Source organism: Pongo abelii, chromosome 17 (assembly GCF_028885655.2).
Source record: "Pongo abelii isolate AG06213 chromosome 17, NHGRI_mPonAbe1-v2.0_pri, whole genome shotgun sequence".
In the NCBI taxonomy this organism is placed as follows: domain Eukaryota; kingdom Metazoa; phylum Chordata; class Mammalia; order Primates; family Hominidae; genus Pongo; species Pongo abelii.
This window is the reverse complement of record NC_072002.2, coordinates 37,524,840-37,546,850: the sequence shown is the minus strand read 5'-3', so window position 1 is coordinate 37,546,850 and position 22,011 is coordinate 37,524,840. Positions and strand designations below refer to the sequence as shown.

Here is a 22,011-nt window from a genome sequence, read left to right as displayed (position 1 = left end):
GGCCAGGTTGGGGCATTTCTATGAAACCTTAGAAAAGGGAGTATTCTAAGAACGACCTCTGTGTATCTGAATGACTATGGGGGAAGCATAAGATAAAGTGGTGGGGAAACCACAAAGAAACAGAAGGAGCGGGGAAGTGGCTGTGGGATGACCAATCTTAACTGAAACATGATGGGGCCAACTTCTATTGGCACATTTCATTTCCTTAGTGCCTGTGAGGGAGGCAAGTTGTAGGGCTCTAGATGCTGCTTTCAAGGAGTAAGCCTCCTTAATTAATTAAATTTAATTTAATGAAATCGTTATTTAACTTGGGCTTTTAGTCATCTTTGTGTTTTATGGGTTGAATTTTCTCCAGAAAAAAACCTCAAACATTTTGCTTTGAAAATAAGATTCTTAATGATATTTTCATCCCCATGCGTTTTTTTGTTTGTTTTTGTTTTTGTTTTGTTTTGTTTTGTTTTGTTTTGTTTTGAGACAGGGTCTCACTCTGTTGCCCAGACTGTAGTGCAGTGGCATGATCTCAACTCATTGCAACCTCCGCCTCCCATGCTCAAGTGATCCTCCTGACTCAGCCTCCCGAGTAGCTGGGATTACAGGTGTGTGCCACCACACCCAGCTAATTTTTGTATTTTTAGTAGAGATGGAGTTTGACCATGTTGGCCAGGCTGTTCTCAAACTCCTAACCTCAAATGATCCACTCATCTCTGCCTCCCAAAGTGCTAGGATTACAGGTGTGAGCCACCGTGCTCGGCCCACATGGCCTATTTTTTAATAGCATTAATAATTCCAATTCTAGCAGAATGTAAAAAGTAGCTGAGATATTGATTTCTGGCATGACAGAGTGAGGAGGTTGATGAAACCTCTTCCCAAAAAACAGCTAGAAAGCTGGAAGAAAACTGTCAAAAACATCCATTTCAGCTCCCTAAAAATTGACCAAATACATAAAATAAACTGAGACGCATTTGTTCATGAAAACTATTAACCTTTGGGTAGGAACAGAACGAATCTGTGGTGTTCTTGCCTACCATCACTCCCATTCCCTCCTCCCCAGTGTGATAGTTCAACCAGAGCAGGCTAGGCTGTGAAAACCAGAAGCCTTACCACCACCTCCAAGAGGGGTTCACTCTGTTTGGAGGATTGTCTGTTAAATAGGCCAAGTCGGTGGTGCATGAACACGAAAGTCCAGTAGCTTTACTAGCTTGAGTTGATAGTCCTCTTTGGAACAAGCAGTGGACCAATGGTCTAGTGGGGGACTTAATAGGTAGTTCTGAGAGATGAGACAGCTATCAGGGGCTTGATTTTTTTTTAATATGTCCCAGATTGAACTTAGTCTGTATATGAGCAGTAGTGATGGAACAGGCTCACATATTCCTGGCCAGCGGAGCCTGCATACACACACAGAGGAGCTGTGAAAGAGCTAGCAGAAAGTAAAAGCCAGGGCAGATGTGAAAACAGCCTGGGGTTTGAATGTGCTCTCCCAGCCCGCATACAGAGTCAGGAGCAGGGAGAAGCCTTTCTGGCCCAAGGTGTTGGAGCAAAATTTCTGACTAGTCTTTGCCAGAACACTAAGCTATGCAGACATGAGGATGACCCTTAGACACCAGAATTAAAAATAAAAACAAGAAAAAAATTTGAGTAAAGACATCAAGCTGTAGCTGTAGCTGTAGCTTATATAGGAGACAGATTTCACATTCACAGATTTAGTCCAGGAAAATCACTAAATAAGCAAAACAACAATAACAACAAATCTTGTGGGGAAAGTGAGATTTCAGAGTTGCTACCATATGTTATGTAAAAGGTTCAGTATTCAACAAAAACATGAGAGACATTCAGAGAAGCAAAATGTGATCTGTGTGTAGTAAAAAAGTGGTCAGTAGGAACTATCTCTGGGTGTCTGTCCTCAGAAGTAGGATTTAGCCTAAAGAGTCTACAGAGCAGCTATTTAAATTTATTCAGAAATCAAAAGGAAACCATGTTTAAAGAATTGAAGCAAAGAATCAGTGAATACAGAATCTCAATAAAGAGATATAAATTATTTACAGAAAGGAAAAGAAAGAACCACATGGAAATTCTAGAGGTAAAAAGTACAATAACTGAACTGAAAGTGCTCTAGAGGGACTCAACAGATTTGACATGGCAGAAGAAAGAATAAGTGAACTGGAAGGTAAAGCAAATGAAATAATTCAATCTAAAAAGATAGGTTTTTGTTTTGTTTTGTTTTGTTTTTTTGAGACAGAGTCTTGCTCTGTCACCCAGGCTGGAGTGCGGTGGTGTCATCTCAGCTCACTGCAACCTCCACTGCCTGGGTTCAAGTGATTCTCCTGCCTTAGCCTCCCGAGTAGCTGGGACTACAGGTGCGTGCCACCACGCCCGGCTGATATTTTGTATTTTTAGTAGAGATGGGGTTTCACCATGTTAGCCAGGATGGTCTCGATATCCTGACCTCGTGATCCACCTGCCTCGGCCTCCCGAAGTGCTGGGATTACAGGCGTGAGCCACCATGTCCAGCCAAAAACAGGTTTTTTTTTAAATTGAAGAAATGTGAACAGAGCCTCAGAGACCTGTGAGACATCAAATATAGCAACAAATATATGTGTAATAAGAATCCCAGAAGAGAAAAGAGGGTTAGAACAATATTTGAAGAAATAAATTTGTTGAAAAATATTAATTTACAGATTCAAGAAGTTCAGTGAGTCCCAAGTAAGATAAACAGAAAGAGATCTAGACACATTATAATCAAACTGTTGAAAGACAAAGGAGAAAATCTTGAAAGTGGCAAGAGGGAAATTATTCAACATATATGGGGGAACAACAGTGCAATTAGTGGCTAACTTCTCATCACAAACAGTGGAGGCCAGAAGGCAGTGGGGTGACACATTCAACATGCTGAAAGAAAAACCTGTCAACCAAGGATTTGATATACAGCAAAACTATTCTTCAAATATGAAAGAGAAATAAAAACATTCCTAGATGAATAAAAACTAAGAGATTTGTTGCTAGCAGCCATATCCATAATTACATTAAATATGAATAGACTAAATACCTGACAAAAAATAGAGATTGTCATATTGGATTTTTTAAAAACAAAACCCAGCTATATGAGCTATATGCTGTCTATAACAGTTATACCTTAAAGTAAAAGACAGAAGTAGGCTGGAAGTAAAAGGATGGAAGAACCACACAGACAGTTACCATAAGAGAGCTGGGTATAGTGGCTCTATTAAAATCAGACAAAATAGACTTTATAACAGGCAATATTACTAGAGAAAAAAATAGGGACATTTAATAATGATAAAAGTGTTAATGCGCTAGGAAGATATAACAGTTCTAAATATATATACACCTAAAACAGCACCCCAAGATATGTGAAGCAACAAGTAATAGAAAAGATAGATTATTTAACAATACTAATTGGAGATTTCAATACTGCACTCTCAGCAGTTGACAGAACAACTCCGTAGAAAAGCATGAATATAGAAGTACATAGAAGACTTGAACAACACTGTCAACCAATTGACATAACTGACATTTATGTGACACTCCACTAATTGATTTCAGAATACACATTCTTCTCAAGTGCACATGGAATATTCTCCACAATAGAGAGTATGCTGGTTGACAAAACAACTCCCAAGTTTTAAAAGATTGAAACCATATAAAGTATGTTCTCTGACCATAGCAGAATTAAATTTGAAATTCACAATAGAAAAAAATCTAGGAAAACCCCATTTATTTGGAAATTAAATATACTCCTAAATAGTTTGTGGGTCAAGGAAGAAATTACAATGGATATTAAAAATATTTTGAATCAAATGAAAACAGAAATACAACATATCAAAATTTATAGATGCAGCTAAAGTAGTGCTTGAAGGGAAATTTATATCTGTAAACACCTATATCAGAAATGAATGAAGGTCTCACATCAATAACTTATGCTTCCATCTTAAGAAACTAGAAAAGAAGAAAGGGCAAACTAAATTCAGAGTAAGCAGAAGGAAGGATATAATAAAGTTTAATGTGGAAATTAATGAAATAGAAAACAGAAAAATAATGTAGAATATTAATGTTGAGTCTTCGAAAACATCAGCAACATTGACAAACCTCTGGCTAGACTGACCAAGAAAATAAGAGAAAAGAGGCCAGGCATGGTGGCTCATACCTATAATCCAGGCACTTTGGGAGGCCAAGGCAGGAAGATCACTTCAGCCCAGGAATTCAAGACCAGCCTGGGTAACATAGTGAAACCCCATCTCTACAAGAAAAAATTTTTAAATGATTAGCTGAACATGGTGTCACATACCTGTAATCCTAGCTACTTGGGAGGCTGAAATGGGAGGATCACTTGAGAGGTCAAGGATACAGTGAGCCATGATCATGCCACTGCACTCCAGCCTGGGTGACAGAGTGAGACCCTGTCTCAGAGAGAGAGAGAGAGATAGGAGAGAAAACAGAGAGAGAGAGAGATGCAAATTATCAAAATTGGAAATGAAAAAAATTATGCTACTACTGATCCTATAGAAGCTAAAAGGATTGTATATTGTAAATAACTTCAGATTTTGAATAACTTTATGACAGAAAATTAGTCAAGTTAGATGAAATGGGCAAATTCCCAGAAAGGCACAAATAAGGAAAACTGACTCAAGAAGAAATGAAAAATCTGAATACATCCATAACAAGTAAATAAAAATAAGTCGTAATTTAAAATCTTTCTTAGGTTTTTAGGAAAAGAAAAGTTCAGCCCCAGTTGGCTTTATTGATGAATTCTATCAAATATTTAAAGAAGAAATTTTTTAAAACAAATTCTTTTAGAAACTAAAGGAAGAGGGAGTAACTCCCAAGTTATTCTATGAGGTGAGTTACCCAGCTATAAAGCCAGGTAAAACAAATAATAAGAAAATTACCAATATTCCTCATGAACACAGGGACAAGTATATTAGCAAAATGCTAGCAAACCAAATTTGGCAACGTATAAAAAGAATTACACACCATAATCAAGTGAGATTTATCTCAGGAATGCATAGTTGGTTTAACATACGAAAATTAATTAATGTAATACCTTATTTTCACAGAATAAAGAACAAAAATACATGATCATTTCAATAGGTTCAGAAAAATCATGACAAAATCTAGCATCTATTCATTATAAAAACTCTCAAAAAACTAGTAATATAAGAGAACCTGATAAAATCTGTGAGAATCCTATAACTAACATTATCTTTAACCGGGGAAGACTGAATACTTTCCCCCTAAGATCAGGAGCAACATAAGAATGTCCACTGTCACCATTTCTATTGAAAATTGGAATGGAGTTTTTAGGAATGCAATAGGCAGTGCAACAGGAAAAAAAAAAAAGCATCCAGATTGGAAACGAAGAAATAAAATTGTCTTTATTCACAAATGAGACCATCATATATATAGAAAATCCCGAGGAAACTATAAAAATAGTTGAAGGCAGGCTGTGGTGGGTCATGCCTATAATCCTCGCACTTTCAGTGACTGAAGTGGGAAGATCACTTGAGACCAGCCTGGGCAACATAGTGAGATCCTGTTTCTACAAAAAAATAAGGAAAGTAGTCTGGCATGGTGACATGTGCCTATAGTCCCAGCTACTCAAGAGGCTGAGGCAGGAGAATTGCCAGAGCTCAGGAGTTTGAGGATGCAGTGAGCTATTATCACCACTGCACTCCAGCCTGAGTGACAGAGCAAGACCTTGTCTCTTAAATAAATAAATAAAACTAGTTTTACTTTAAAAATATTTTTTTTTTTGTAGAGATGGGGTCTTATGTTGCCCAAGCTAGTTTCAAACTCCTGGCCTCAAGCAATCCTCCCATCTCAGCCTCCCAAGGTGCTGGGATTATGGGTATGAGCCAGTGCACCCAGCTCAAAGTTTTATATATTAGTAATGAAAAGTCATGTTTATAAAAATAAAATTAAGAAAACAATTCCATTCACAATAGCATCAAAAAGGAAAAAATACTTTGGAACTTAACAACAAAGAAGTATCAAATTTATACATTGAAAACTATAAAACCTTTTTGAGAGGAATTAAATAAAATCTTAAAAAATCGAGAGATGCAGTATTGTTGAGATGGAACTTTTTCCTAAATTGATTCAATGTAATCCCTATCAAAATCCCAGCAGGCTTTTTTTTTTTTGGTAGAAATTCACAAATTTATCTAAAATTTATTTGGAAATGCAATAGCCAAAACAATGTTGACAAAGATAAAGTTGGGGGACTTAAATTATGTGATTTGAAAATTTAGTACTAAGCTAGAATAATCAAGACCTTATGGTATTGGTGTAGGGATAGGCATTTATGTTCAATTGATTTTCAACAGAGGTGCCAATCACAATGAGGAAAGAATTGGTTTTTTGTTTGTTTGTTTGTTTTTTTGAGATGGAGTCTCCCTCTATCGCCCAGGCTGGAGTACAGTGGTGCGATCTTGGCTCACTGCAACCTCCGCCTCCCAAGTTCAAGCGATTCTTCTGCCTCAGCCTCCTCAGTAGCTGGGATTACAGGTGCCCAGCACCATGCCCGGCTAATTTTTGTATTTTTAGTAGAGACAGGGTTTCACCATGTTGGTCAGACTGGTCTTGAACTCCTGACCTGGCGATTCGCCCACCTCGGCCTCCCAAAGTGCTGGGATTACAGGCATGAGCCACCGCGCCTGGCCAGGATTGTTTTTTCAACAAATGGTGTTGGAGCAATCAGATATCCATATACAAACCAACCTACAAATAAACAATCTTAGATCCTTGCTCGACATCATTAACTCAGAATGGGTCACAGACCTAAATGGAATACTAAAACTGGAAAACTATTAGAAGAAAACATAACAAAAAGCCTTAATGGCCTTGGGTTTGGCAGATTCTTAGATATGACACCAAAAGCATAAGTCATAAAATAATTGATAAAATGTGGTTTACCTAAAACCTTTTACAATTCAAAAGACACCATTAAGAAAATGAAAAAGTAGGCTGGGTGCTGTAGCTCACGCCTATAATCCCAGCACTTTGAGAGGCCGAGGTGGGTGGATCATGAGGTCAGGAGATCAAGACCATCCTAGCTAACATGGTGAAACCCTGTCTCTATTAAAAATACAAAAATTAGCCAGGCGTGATGGTGGGCACCTGTAGTCCCAGCTATTCGGGAGCCTGAGGCAGGAAAATGGCATGAACCCAGGAGGCGGAGCTTGCAGTGAGCCGAGATCGCGCCACTGCACTCCAGCCTGGGCGACAGAACGAGACTCTGTCTCAAAACAAAAAAAAAAAAAAAAAAAAGGAAGAAAAAAAAGAAAAAGAAAATTAAAAGGTAAGCCACAGCCTAGGAGAAAGTAAAAGAATTCTTATACCTCAATGAGATGACCTATAACCCAATTTAAAAATGGTCTAAAGGAAAGCAGTTTGTTGATTGCTCAAAGAACTTAAAACAGAATTACCATTCAAAGCAGCAATCCCATTATTGGGCATATAGGCAAGGAATGTAAATTGTTCTACCATAAAGACACATGCACATGTATGTTCATCACAACACTGCCACAATAGCAAAGACATGGAATCAACCTAAATGCCCATCAATGGCAGACTGGATAAAGAAAATGTGGCACATATGTACTGTGGGATACTATGCAGCCATAAAAAAGAATGAGATTGGCCGAGCATGGTGGCTCACACCTGTAATCCCAACACATTGGGAGGCAGAGGCAGGTGGATCACCTGAGGTCAGGAGTTCGAGACCAGCCTGACCAACACGGTGAAAATACAAAAATTAGCTGGGCGTTGTGGTGCACACCTGTAATCCCAGCTACTCTGGAGGCTGAGGCAGGAGAATCACTTGAACCTGGGAGGTGGAGGTTTCAGTGAGCTGAGATAGCGCCATTGCACTCCAGTCTGGGCAACAAGAGCGAAACTCCATCTCAAAAAAAAAAAAAAAGAATGAGATCATGTCCTTTCCAGCAACATGGATGGAGCTGGAGGTCATTATCCCAAGCGAATTAACGTAGGAATAGAACAGCAAATATCACATGTTCTCACTTATAAGTGGGAATTAAACATTGAGAACACATGGATACAAAGAAAGTAACGGCTGACACTGGGGCCTACTTGAGGGTGAGGGATGGAAGGACAGAGAGGATTGAAAAACTACCTATTGGGTACTATTCTTATTACCTGGGTAATGAAATAATCTGTACATCAAACCCCTGTGACATGCAATTTACCTATATAACAAACCTGGGCATGTACCCCTGAACCTAAAATAAAAGTTAAAAAAAAAATACAAGTTAAAAATAAATAAATAGGCCAGGCTTGGTGGCTCAGACCTGTAATCCTAGCACTTTGAGAGGCGGAGGTGAGTGGATCACCTGAGGTCGGGAGGTTGAGACCAGCCTGACCAACATGGAGAAACCCCGTCTCTACTAAAAATACAAAATTAGCCAGGTGTGGTGGCGCTTGCCTGTAATTCCAGCTACTCAGGAGCATGAGTCAGGAGAATTGCTTGAACCCAGGAACCAAGATCACACCATTGCACTCTAGCCTGGGCAACAAGAGCAAAACTCTGTCTCAAAAAAAATATTAATAATAAAAATAAAAAATAAAAATAAATAAATAAAATGATAATGTTGAGGCCAGACATAGTGGCTTATGCCTGTAATCCCAGCACTCTGGGAGGCCGAGGCAGGTGGATCACCTGAGATCAGTGGATCACCTGAGATCAGGAGTTCGACACCAGCCTGCTCAACATAGTGAAACCCTGTCTCTGCTAAACATACAAAAATTATCTGGGCGTGGTGGCACATGCCTGTAGTTCCAGCTACTTGGGAGGCCAAAGCAGGAAAATCGCTTGAACCCAGGAGGCAGAGGTTGCATTGAGCCAAGATTGTGCCACTGTACTCCAGTCTGGGTGACAGATCAAGACTCCATTTCAAAAAAAAAAAAAAGATAATGTTGATACTTATAAAAAATAAAACTGATCTAAACACATGAACGGGTATTTCATAAAAGAAGATATCTAAATGGTTAATAAGTACATAGGAAGGTGTTTGGCATCACTAGTCATTAGAGAAATGCAAATTGAAACCATGATGAGATATCACCACACACCCACTACTATAATTTTTTAAAAAGATACAGACAGTGCCAAATGTTGGCAAGGATGTGGAGAAACCAGAACATTCATAAATTGCTGGTAGGCATATATACAGCCACTTTCGAAAACAGTTTGGTAGTTTCTTAGAAGATTAAACATAAAGTGACTACAACCTAGCAATTCTTAAGAATCTACCCAAGAGAAATGAAAATATATGGCCACAAAAAACTCATACATGAGTGTTCATATTAGCATTATTCATAAGAAACCCAAACTGGAAATAATTCTAAATGTCCATCAACTAGTGAATATATAAACAAGATATAGTATATATATATACAATTTGGAATACTATTCAATAATCAGAAGGAATGGGCTATTAATACATTGCTACAGTGTGGATGAACCTCAAAAATATTATGCTAAGCTAAAGAATCCAGTCACAAAAGAATACATATAGTATTCCATTTGTGTGAAATGCCCATAAAAAGGCAAATTTATAGAGACAGAAAGTATACCAGTGGTTTCTTAGAGAAAGAAATTGACTGCGAATAGACTCAAAGGAAGTTTTTTGGCTAATGGAAACTTTCAAACTGGATTGTGGTGATAGTTGCATCATCATTTAAGTTAATTTATTAAATTTGTTCATTAACAATCATTACACTTTATAATAAGTGAATTTTATGGCATGCAAATTATCCCTGAAAGCTGTAAAGTAATAGTGCTCAAAGCATAGTGCTTAAATCCTGTCCTATAGGATTTAGGACATTTTTCTTTTTCCTGTGTATATGACTTTACCTATTTGACCACTAGTTTCAAGTCTCTTTTTTATTTATTGTATATTTCTTTTCTTCTTAAATTCTGAGGGAAGTTTATAATTTTCTCCTCAATACTTAATTCAGAAGAGGGAGGATTTTTAATTGGCTGCTGTGGTTTAATGCTAATTCTTCTTAAATGAAAATTGGATTCAATGAGCCATTAAGATCTATCTCTTCCAGCCTCGGGTACATCAAGCAACCTCCCCTCTCTCTCTCTTTTTCCTATTTGAAAATAAGCTTGTGATCCTCCGTGGTAGAATATGTATCCATTCTTTGAACCACCTACACATCAAAACGTGCTGACATTTGAAATACAACAAAATGGTACTTAGCAATAGAGCATTCCCATGATGTCATTGTGCCTACACTGGGTGCCAGCATGTTCAGAAAGTGACTCAGAAGGATGTTTCAGTGGTGCCAGAGGAGAATCGGGCTTATGTGAAAGTTAAAAAATACACAGGGAGGGAGGTCATTCAGGGAGTCGAGGGGCCTTCTTCACTGCTCCAAAAGGACCCACTTGGGGGCTGTTTTCGAAGATGTCACATCAACTTCATCAGTTCCAAGTTCTGAGAGAAGGCATCCATGTCTCTCTCTGGTCCTCATCTTTTTCAGTATCTTCCTCAGATCTGAGAATACTTAGCATTGGGAAAAAGTGCCTTCGAAGTCATTTTAGGTTGTTATCACTATTATTGTTGTTTTTCTCTCTGGGCGTTTGAGAAAAAATTTAAGAAGCCAAAAGTATCAGAATATTTAACAACCCTTTAAAAAATAATCTCTCATTTTGGTAAATTTGGGCATGTAAAATCTAACTGCATCTTCATAAAATCTCAGGATCCCCTCTCACATATGATGTAAAGCACTCAGGCAGAACAAAGCCAACAAATTGAAGAGAAATGCAGGGACGTGTGTAGACGTGTAAGGAAGATGTGGTGTGTGAGTTTATAGTTTTCTCCTAGTCAGTTTCTCCAGCAGATTTCAATCCTCACATGAGAATTCTTCCTGGATTGAGTAGTGCCATGTCTTACTCTTGTTAACTTCACACTGACTTGAGTTCTCAGCATCATTGGGAAGAAGCAGCGGAGGTCAGAGTGAGTTTGTGTGGCGCAAGAGCAAGGGGCGGAGAAGCTTCCCCGGACAGCAGCGGCAACGCTCGTGGGGCGTGAGGAGCCAGCCTGTGCTCCTCCTTTCAAAGCTGCCTCTGTAAGATCACTTTCTTCCTTTAAAGCTGATGCCATAACTGCTACCACCATCTCATGTCCTGAACACAATGACAGGCAGAAAACCCAGCCTTTGCCTGTTTTTTTCTATGGCCCTGGGAAAATAACTTTTCGTAGCTTGCTCAGAATAAGTCTCTTGATTTGGTTTCATTTGTATTTTCCATTGTTAGAATTTCATCTTTCATATACACAGGACCAAGATGAAGGTGGCCCTCACTCTTGGGCCGTGCAGTGCTGGGTTGGTGCCTGAGTGTGAACAAGCACCTCCTCAAATGCCGCAGCCTAGGCACCTCACTTGCCTCCCCTATCCCTTCCCTAAAACTATGTCATAATGTACTGCTGGCCTGAAACAGCTGGCAACTCCAGGGGTTTTAAGATATACTCAATTCTCTTTTTTTTTTTTTGGAGACAGGATCTCTGTATCACCCAGCCCAGGGTGCTGTGATGCGATCATGCAACTGTATCCTCAAACTCTTGGCCTCAAGCAATCTTCCTGCCTCGGCCTCCCCAGTGGCTGAGACTATAGGCACGCACCACCATGCCAGGCTAATTTTATTTTTTTGTAGAGATGAGATCTTGTTATGTTGCCCAGGCACTAGATTCTTACAGTTTGGGTGTTACTAGAGGTGTCCTGGGCAGTGATAGGAGAGAGGCATACACGGAGGCTCTAGTCTTTTCCATGAGGTGCATGGTAGAGAGACTGGGATTTCAGGGGGAAAAAGGAAAGGAAGAAGTACTCACTGTTTCACTTCGGTCACTCTTTGCGGAACCCCTTTGCTCTAGTCTGAATGTCTATGTTCCCCTAACATTAATACGTTGAAATCCTAAGCCCCAAGGTCATGGTAGTAAGAGGCGGGGACTTTGGGAGATGAGTAGCTCAGGAAGGCAGAGCCCTCATGAAGGGGATTAGTGTCCTTGTAAAAGAGGTCCCAGAGAGCTGCCTTGCTTCTTCCATCCTGAGGACGCTGTAAGAAAGTGCCATCTCTGAGACAGCCCTCACCAGACACGGAATCTGCAGGGGCTGTGACCTTGGCCTTACCAGCCTCCAGAACTATGAGAGACAAATCTTTATCGTTTGTAAGCTACCCAGCCTATAGAATTTTGTTATAGCAGCCCAGATGGACTAAGACACCCTGTAATCCTCCATTGTTTCATCTGTAAAGCAAGGAGTCTGAACTAGAAAGATATCCAAAGATAGCGCACAAACGTTATGATGATAACAAGCTCTGACAGTGTTGACTATTGTATCTGGTATTCAAGACTAAATGCTAATCACATTTACATTCAATTGTAGCATTATATAATGATCTGCTAGGAACTATAGTATTAATTATCAGTGCCTACTTAATAAAGCATTTGCCAGATTTAAAAATTATGTAATAGACTGATTAAAGTAGGAAATACGCAGCAATCTGACCTTCTTTCACCCCGTCTCCAAATTCCACCTTCTCTTGTGAATGATTGTGTTGTAAATGCTACAAGCAGTTAATTGGATTGTTTATCTCTCTTTTTGCTTTGTTTGGACAGTCAGAATTTATACTTATAGGCTGGATGTGGTGGATCATGCCTGTAATCCCAGCACTTTGGGAGGCCAAGGCAGGAGGATTGCTTAAGGCCAGGAGTTCAAGACCAGCCTGGGCAACATAGCAAGACCCTATTTCTACAAAAAGTTTTTTTTTAATTAGCCAGGTGTGGTGACTTGTACCTGTAGTCCCAGCTACTTGGGAGGTGGAGGCAGGAGGATTGCTTGAGCCAGGAGTTTGAGGCTGCAGTGAGCTATGATTGCACTACTGTACTCCAGCCTGAGCCACAGAGTGAGACCTTATTACACTTATGGCATGAGATTTTCCTTCCCATTGCTCCTTAGGATGGAATGGTGTTCATACTGTCAAAGTGAAAGATGGGCAAAGCCTTCTTAGACATGGTCCCATGTAAGTCCTAGAACCTGGAGCGCATTGTGGGTCCAGAAGTTGGGCACAGAGTCAAGGACCCCGGGGGGACATATTGCAAAATTAGAAAATGCTGGAACCTGTGATCCTAAGTGTTTCAAAGCAGAATATATGAGATAATGTATGTGAAAATGGCTGGGGGGTGGAAAAGTGCTCTGCAGACACAGAGCATTATGTAGAGTCATACAGACCTAGACCAAGACTTAATTTGAACCCAGCTTTTGAGTCTTGTCTGCCACTTTCTAGGTGTATGAATCATTTTTTCTCATCTGTAAACAATGCAATAATAATGTCTATGTTATTGAGAGGATTAAATAATATGTAGACAGCCCTAGATTAATGAGAGCCAGCAGTTGGCAGGTCTTCCTTGACTCCATCAATCTGCTGTTTTAATTCTCTCATGAAATTAACCGGTGATTTCCTGGGTCTGAATTTACTGTTTGTATTCGCTAGTTCTAGGTAGTGAATTTAGTTGTGGACTGTCTATTCTAGACACTGCTCAGAATTCAGCCTGCATGAGGACAAGGTCTCTCACTGCATATTTAGTCAGTTATTGTCTCACAAAAGAAGCAATTGATGCATCATTCACAATGTTTTTAAACCTATATAAAGAGTCATTGATTCAGAACATTTGCTCTGCATGTGAAAATGTATGTTTGGTGGTTTCCATGGAGACCACCCTGCTGGCTGTTCTGTGATCACTCACTAGCCTTAATTATACACTGGAATTGCCAGGGATCCTTCAAAGCTGTCTCCATAACAACGCCTCCTTGTGGGTAACATGACCGCCATCCTTGACCATGTCTCCCATATAGGAGTTTCCCTTAAGAGTTGAAAAGAGTCAGCTGGTTAATTTCAGCCTCTTTTTGATGTATCCTTATGAAGATCTCTTAGCTGCTTAGGAATTTTTCTGAGTTTCAACTGCCTATCTCTCCTGCTATTTTTCCAGGTTTCAGGAGCTTGGGTGAAAGTAATAGCAAGGCCTAATGTCTTTCTTTCTTCAGTGACATGTTGACATTGACATGTGTCTTGATCTACTGCCACAATATTGAACTAAGAAGGAGTCTTGGTTATGTCACTTTACTAGATAAAATTAAACCTGTTTGAAATATACCATGAACTCATGGAAGTGTTGTCAACAGATATTATTAAGATTCCATGTTCAGAATTTTAGAATGTCTTCAAGACCATTGGTAAAACTCTCAATGTTTCTGGTGGAATTAAGAGAAAAAGATGAATTTTTTTTTTAACGTGGAATAATCACACAGATTTCATGACTTCTAAATAATGTAATTTTTTTTTTTTTTTTTTGAGACGGAGTCGTGCTCTGTCGCCCAGACTGGAGTGCAGTGGCACGATCTCAGCTCACTGCAAGCTCCGCCTCCTGGGTTCGCACCATTTTCCTGCCTCAGCCTCCCGAGTAACTGGGACTACAGGTGCCCGCCACCACGCCCGGCTAATTTTTTTTTGTATTTTTAGTAGAGAGGGGGTTTCACCATGTTAGCCAGGATGGTCTCGATCTCCTGACCTTGTGATCCGCCCGCCTCGGCCTCCCAAAGTGCTGGGATTACAGGTGTGAACCACCACACCCAGCCTAAATAATGTAATTTTTTACCCTTCACTAATTTTTTGAGATACATTTGTAGGGAAGTTTCAAGGCTTAACATTGACTCATACCTTGAACTTCTGAGGTGGTGACAAGTAAACAAATCTCTCATAGTCTGTAATCATAGTTCTTATAGGTTCAATTTCTGGTACACACACACACACACACACTCTACAGGGGAAATCCTAGAAGTATGTTTACAAAGCCCATCACACTTTGCTCTCACTAGGTCAAGTCTATGCTGAACAGAGTTGGTTCTCTTCATTTTTCTACTTTGTATTCTATTACTACTGTTATTTCTTTCTTTCTAGTCATCCTTGCATTCTCATCCTGATTCCCACTGTCTCTTGGGTGGTGAGCCTGTTACTGTCTTTCTCTACCCCCTGGATGGTGAATGGTAATCACAAAAGAGGGGGCTCCTCTCCCCAGTTCACTATTTGAGGTTCTTCCCGTCTTAGCTGCTGAAGACACCTCACTCCTTCTTCCCATCACGTTTCAAAGTTCATTTCAGATATAACTTTCTCATAGCAGTTTAGCCTTCCTTTTCTTCCTTCAGTTGTTATTCAACACCTTCATATGTTCTGGAAGGGTCTGATGAAAATACATTGTTAAACCACATGAAGCTGTACTGTAATGTAACTTTTATATTGAAAGACCATGCTTAAAAAATCTAATTATGGCTGTTCCCTAATTAAATCATTTTTCTTTTTCACTGTCTCAGCGGCTATGGCAATGAGAATAATTTTTCATGGAAAATTAAAACCTAGAGGCAGCAGCATAATTTCCTTTGCAGACTCTCGCTCGGCAATAATAACAGCATGTCTGATGTCTTTCCATGACATCACCAATGAGGCGACAGGAACATGAAGTGGCAAGTTTGGGAGCTGCCATTCGCGTGGAAACAGCCAGCCAAGAAGTTAGTTATCTGGGAGTTGTTTGTTTATGAACAAGGTTTTCCTGCAGGGAACGTGGGAGGAGAAATACAGTTTTGGATTCAGGAAAAATTTTTAAATTCCATTTCCTATTGTCAAAATAATTCATAGAGAAATGAGTGCTATGAGTGGACATTTTGCTGTTTTGAATAAGGTTCTTGTTTTTTTTTTTAATTTCCAGTTATGTTGTCTTCATTTTTTCCGAGCTATTTTTAGTGCCTTTGATCATCACAATCTTCTGTGTTGCAAAAATAGGATAACAATTCTGTTTCACAACTTCTGACTTGAATGAATTCGCTCATTTATCATTTGTTCATTTACTGGGGAGATGTCCTTACTTTCTGTAAACTTCCTGACTCTAAGGTTTTTATGGGTGCCGTTAGTGTCCCAGATAATTTTTTTAAAAATGAAAGTCATTTTTGCAACATAAAGGCCAGTTAATTGGGAATATTTGCACGGCCTCCTCTAGGGGATGAATTGATGTGTGCTTGGTTTATTGTAGTATGGTGTCCAATAAATGAGTGTGGGGTGAGTACTCACTCAAAAACTGATTTTATTCTGCACACCTTTGCACTCTTGTCAGAAACAGAGAAAGGTGGAATTCTGCTCCATTTTCTTGTGATATACCCATTCCTTCCTTTCTTTGTGCCATTTATTATATAGGGGTTCGGTTTTCTTTTTAAAGACCCTCTGTGTGTATCCCTAAAACTAAGTTCCCTAAGGTGTGGCTGAACATAGGGTAGTTAGCAAAGAGCACAGCAAGTTCTGCTGGTGCCTAAACCAGAGGGCAGACCATGGCCAGGACCAATGACCTGTGTCAGCAGAGTGACTGCTGTAGTCAAAGCAGACCTAGATGAAGCAGCTCTTGGGAAATTTGAAGGAGTAGACTTTTTTATGGGAAAGCTAAGTTTGGATGCATCAATGATAGAAAGGCGTGACATGTAAATTTGGAAGAATTTTAGCAGATATTTACTTGGTGCAATTTTGTGAAAATAACTGTTCTGTTACATTGTGCCTTAGAGACATCTTGGTGGCCTGGTACCCGGATGCCTCCTCAGACTTGTTTTCCTGTTCTATCTCCAAAAGTGGAATTTGTATAAAGTGTAGTTATTCACCCATTTTTTTCCTGCTTAAAATTGCTCTCCTCTCTTACAAAAAGTAGTCCAAATTTGCTTTTTCTCCTTCTTGCTTTCTTTCTTTCTTTTTTTTTTTTGAGACAGAGTCTCACTCTGTCGCCGAGGCTGGAGTGCAGTGGCGCCATCTCAGCTCACTGCAATCTCTGCCTCCCAGTTCAAGCAATTCTCTTGCCTCTGCCTCCTGAGTAGCTGGGACTACAGGCCCACGCCACCAAGCCCAGTTAATTTTTGTATTTTTTTTAGTAGAGACGGGGTTTTACCATGTTGGCCAGGCTGGTCTCGAACCCCTGACCTCAAGTGATCCGCCTGCCTGGGCCTCCCAAAATGCTGGAATTACAGTCATAAGCCACCATGCCCGGCCGGCCCCTTTTCCCCTTCTTCACTCTACATTGGCACTTTGCGCTAACCTGGTCGTTCTTTAGATAAAGATTTTTGGTGTTGTTTTGTTTATGTATAAGTAGACTGTGTCTGATTTTACGGCCAGACAGTGAAGTACGAGCAAATTGTGCTTGTTTATAGGACTCCAAAATAGCCAGTTAGTCAAGAATGCAACAAGAAAAGTTTTTAAGTCAACAACTAATTGCTTTGTATCATGTAAATACAACTAGCCATGAGACTGAATTTGTAATTTTGGTTGTTTCTGTGCAGTTTGACAGGAGAAGGATTGAGGGGGAGGATTGTGTGGGGAACAGGGTCTCCCTGGCCACATTTCCATGTCAGTCTTCTTGTGTGAGCTCTCGGGTGGTGTGGGGTGGGGCTTGCTGTACAAGGAGCAGGCCCAGGGTTGCATCTGTGTCCAAGAAGAATTCTGTCTTGTTTCTTTCCTGCCTCACTCTCAGGCCATTATTCCTTACTTGGGGCTTTATGTGTTTTCTGCACAATTTTCTGGCATGGTTATGGTTGGCCTTGAATATAGTAGGTGATTAGTCAATATTTGATATATCAAATGCCCACCACTTTCCCTTTTCTCCCCTTCAGGAGAAGAAAAGTAAAGGAAAACAGAAAAATAATAATAATCAGGTAACTGTACTTCCCAACAATCCACCTGCTGTATCAGCCTGTGAGCCCAAGGAAGGCAGGGCACATCTTACTCAGGGTTACATCCCCAGCACCTAGCAGAGCACCCAGAGGCATAATTTGAATTGCAAAAGAGTTGGTGACTTTTACGTACTTCCAAAATTTGTAGTCCAAATGGAATTAGGAGCCATTATTTTCAAGTCTCAAGTTAGTCCTTTGTACAATGACTACCCCTCCCCCTCCAGAAAAAAACAAAAGAATTTACTTTTTCAATGTTGATTTATCTTCTTGGAATTTGAAGTCTTCAGTTTCAGTGATGCAGTCACCAGTTGCTACCTGTGCCTTGCCTTCTGCCCAGAAGGGGAGGGTTTGTTATCTGTGAAAACATATTTTTTCCTTCAGGTGGGAGTAGGGGTGTTCTGGTAACTTCAGGCCTTGCATTCCCGCCTTGGAAATTTCACTGGGAGCAGTTTTGATCCTATTATTCCAAATTGCCACACATTTGCTGCCATTTGGCTGTGCCATTCAGAGCACTTTGCTTCCTTCGTGCACTCTTAAAATGTTAGGATAAGGGAGTACAACACTTTGGCAGTTATTAAATTTCATCTTTCTTTGGAGTATGCTATATACATTCTGTGCTTCATAGATAGCTAGAACACTCCATAAATCAGAACAGGAGTTCACTTTAAAGCACTGAGAGAGTGCCTTATTTTATCCCCAACAGTTAACCAGCCCAGTTTTGAGCCCATAGGCAGACAGTAGATGCATCTTTCATTGGGTTATTGAGCTATTGCTGTGTGAGCCACCCAGATCTGATCAGTCCTAATTATTTGAAGTCCGTATCTTCTATGAAGTCAGCCATGCTTATTATTATTTTCCTCGGGTTATAGTTGGGCTTTTTAAAGAATGTTTACTCTAAGAATTATGTAATATATAACCTGGTTTCTATACTTATGCTTTTTATGAAGGTTTTCTTGTCCCTGAAATTTTTTTTTTCACGTTGCTTTGTGCAAAGATGTTATGTCAGCAAATGTATTCAGCAGGTGTATAGAGTGGCCTATCTTATAACTGGCTATGGAGATGAGACTGTAGAGAGTAGTGACAAGCAGCCCAGCGTTTCGGAGACAGAAAGATCTGGGTAAGAATCTCATTCTCTGGCAATATGACCTTGGAAAAATCAAATAACTTATTTATGTGTCAGTTTGCTTATATGTAAAATAGGAATAATTGCATACGCTTCACAGAAATGTGGCAAGAATTATTTAAAATAATGTATGTTAAGCAGTTACTGTTAGCTTTTTTTTTTTCCAATTTTTGAAGTATCTCAGCAGACCTGATATATCATTTTATCTAACATTTTGGAAGTGCTACACTGGTGTTTAAAGAAAAGGAAAAAAAAGTCCTGAAGATTGTTAGATGAGTCCTCTGTTGTTAGGTGAAATTTCAGCTTTCAGTTTGTATTTGGTTGGTAGTAAGAGAATGGGGAATTGAGAAAATGTGGTATTAACTCTGATGTGGAATCACACACCGAAAAGAATGGTTACAGTGAAAAAAACTGGCAATACGAAACGTTAGTGAGGATTGTAGAATGACATTTATGCTTTAGAAGATACCAAAGCTAAACAACATCTACATAATAACCCAGTAATCCCCCTCCTCAGTATTTACCCAAGAGAAACAAAGACATATGTTCACAACAAGATACGTTCAATGTTGTAGAATTAGATGGTGGTGGTAGCTGCATAACTGTGAGTATACTAAAAGCTATGGAATTGTTCTCTTCCACGGGGTGATTTTATGGTATGTGCATTATATCTCAGTAAGGCTGTTATTTTTTTTAAAAATGCATGTTCAAGGCCAAGTGTGGTAGCTCATGCCTGTAATCCCAGGGCTTTGGAAGACCAGGGTGAGAGGATCGCTTGAGGCCAGGAGTTTGAGACCAGCCTAGGCAACATAGTGAGACCTCATTTCTACAAAAAAAAAAATTCTTTTTAAATTAGCCAGGTGTAGTGGTGTGTGCCTGTGCTCCTAGCTCTTTGAGAGGCTGAAGTGGGAGGATTGCTTGAGCCCAGGAGTTCAAGACTGCAGTGAGTTATGATGACTCCACCACACTCTACCCTGGACAACAGAGCAAGACTCTATCTCAAAAGAAAAAAAAAAAAGACATGTTCAAGAAAATCCATGGCAGCTTTATTCATAATAGCATCTAACTAGATGGAATAGTCCGTAAATTTCATCTGTCCATACAATGGAATCCTCACTGCAGTAGGAAAGGGCACGTGGCCACAGAGGGGATTCGGAATGGGTGAATGGATTGGGAGGAGTCTGCGGAGCCTGGTGCAATGCTGGGAAGGGCTGGTGTGTCTGTCCAGGTGGCAGCTGTGTGGGTGTTAATGGGTATAAATGCTCAGCAAGCCATGGACTTGAGATTCCTGTGCCTCATACACTACAAGGTATTTATGTTATACTTCAGTTTTAAAAATCGGATGTGGATGCTGTAATGGTGCCGCGCTCAGATAGCAGAGCCCCACGTGCTGAACCTGTCCTCCTGTTTGTTGGCCACTGGGAGGAAAAACAGGCCCGGCAGCTTCCCAAGCAGAGCCCTGGGGCCTCTTGCTTTGTGTTGTCTCCTGTACTACCAGTGGTGGCGGGGGCGGGTTTCACTTGCTGGGAAAAGGACACCTTGCGGCTGGGGCCTTGTTATTCTGGGTGGTGGCCACCGTTTCTCCTGAACGTCGTGGTTGGAGAGGGTTTCTAACAGATCTTCAGCTCAGTGCCAAGGTAAAGAAGGTGAGCTCAGACTTCCCGATAGCATTGCAGAAGCGTTTCTTGCTCTGGTCGTGCCCCACACAGGCGCGCTTTTCCTTCAGGGGCTGTGACTGGTTATGGAAAACGGCACACCTGCCACTCTGTCAGGCCATGAGGTTTAATTGAGTGAACACCGCTGTTCCAGGGCTCTGCCTTTCGCTGAACGCTCCTGCTGGGCTCGGGCCTCCCGAGTAGCTGGAAGTACAGGTATGAGCCACCACGCCTGGCTAATTTTCCATTTTTTTGTAGAGATGGGGTCTCGCTAGTTGCCCAGGCTGCCTGTGGGCCTTTTCTGAAAGGTTCCTGTTGGTGGCTCTCCTCTCGTGCGGGTGCTGCTTGAGCGTCTGACTGTGATGGTAGTGAGCAGTCTCCTAGGGAAGGGGTGCTTGTGTTTGGACCCCCCGTGCTTTGCTGCTGTTGCATTTTTCTTTACATGTAACTGTACAATGTAGAAAACACCTCCAGGAAACTGAGAGGCTGGTGGAGACTAATGGAGAACAGATGAACGTAAGGGAAGCAGGTTGTCACGGGAGCCAGGAACTCACTCTGCAGCTCCGCAGAGCAGAGCCAGGCTGTCAGGGTGCACCTTAGGGACACCTGCAGCCCAACCATCCGGAGAGCTGAATGCCAGCCGTCCCCAGACATGAACAGGCATGGGCTGGGGTGTGGGAATGCAAATGGCGTGGTTTCCTGGTCAGAGTTTGAATTTTCCTGTAGGTATTTAATGTAGGGGGTATTCACCATTATTGAAGAAAATAACTTTTCCCTTAACTTGTGACTTTAATTTTGACCCATGATATCTCTAGAAAAAAAACCTTAGAAACCATTTAGTCCAGTATCTTCATTTAAAAAGTTCAAAAGGCTAATTATAGAAAATGTAGAAAGTAAATGAAAAAAAAGCTTATGGGACTCTACCATAATAGACATTTTAGAGTGTATTGTTTGGGAAATTTTTTTTATACACACATTCCTGAGGTTTTCTATCTCTTTTTACAGAAATGGGATTGTTCTTCACCTGTTGGGTTTCTTTTTTTTTTTTTAATATGTACTTTAGGTTCTAGGGTACATGTGTACGACATACAAGTTTGATACATAGGTATACACCTGCCATGTTGGTTTGCTGCACCCATCAACTCATCATTTACATTAGGTATATCTCCTAATGCTATCCCTCCCCCAGCCTCCCACCCCCAACAGGCCCCGGTGTGTGGTGTTCCCTGCCCTCTGTCCAAGTGATCTCATTATTCAGTTCCCACCTATGAGTGAGAACATATGGTGTTTGGTTTTCTGTCCTTGTGATAGCTCAGAATGATGCTTTCCAGCTTCATCCATGTCCTGCAAAGGACATGAACTCATCCTTTTTTATGGCTGCATAGTATTCCATGGTATGTATGTGCCAAAGTTTCTTAATCCAGTCTGTCATTGATGGACATTGGGGTT

General features: G+C 40.5%; 1 protein-coding gene across 4 annotated transcripts in view; it reads left to right on the top strand.

The window, feature by feature from the left end:
• Positions 1 to 22,011, top strand: part of TMEM241 (transmembrane protein 241) — a 147,789-nt gene that overhangs the window by 91,842 nt on the left and 33,936 nt on the right. The window lies entirely within an intron of this gene.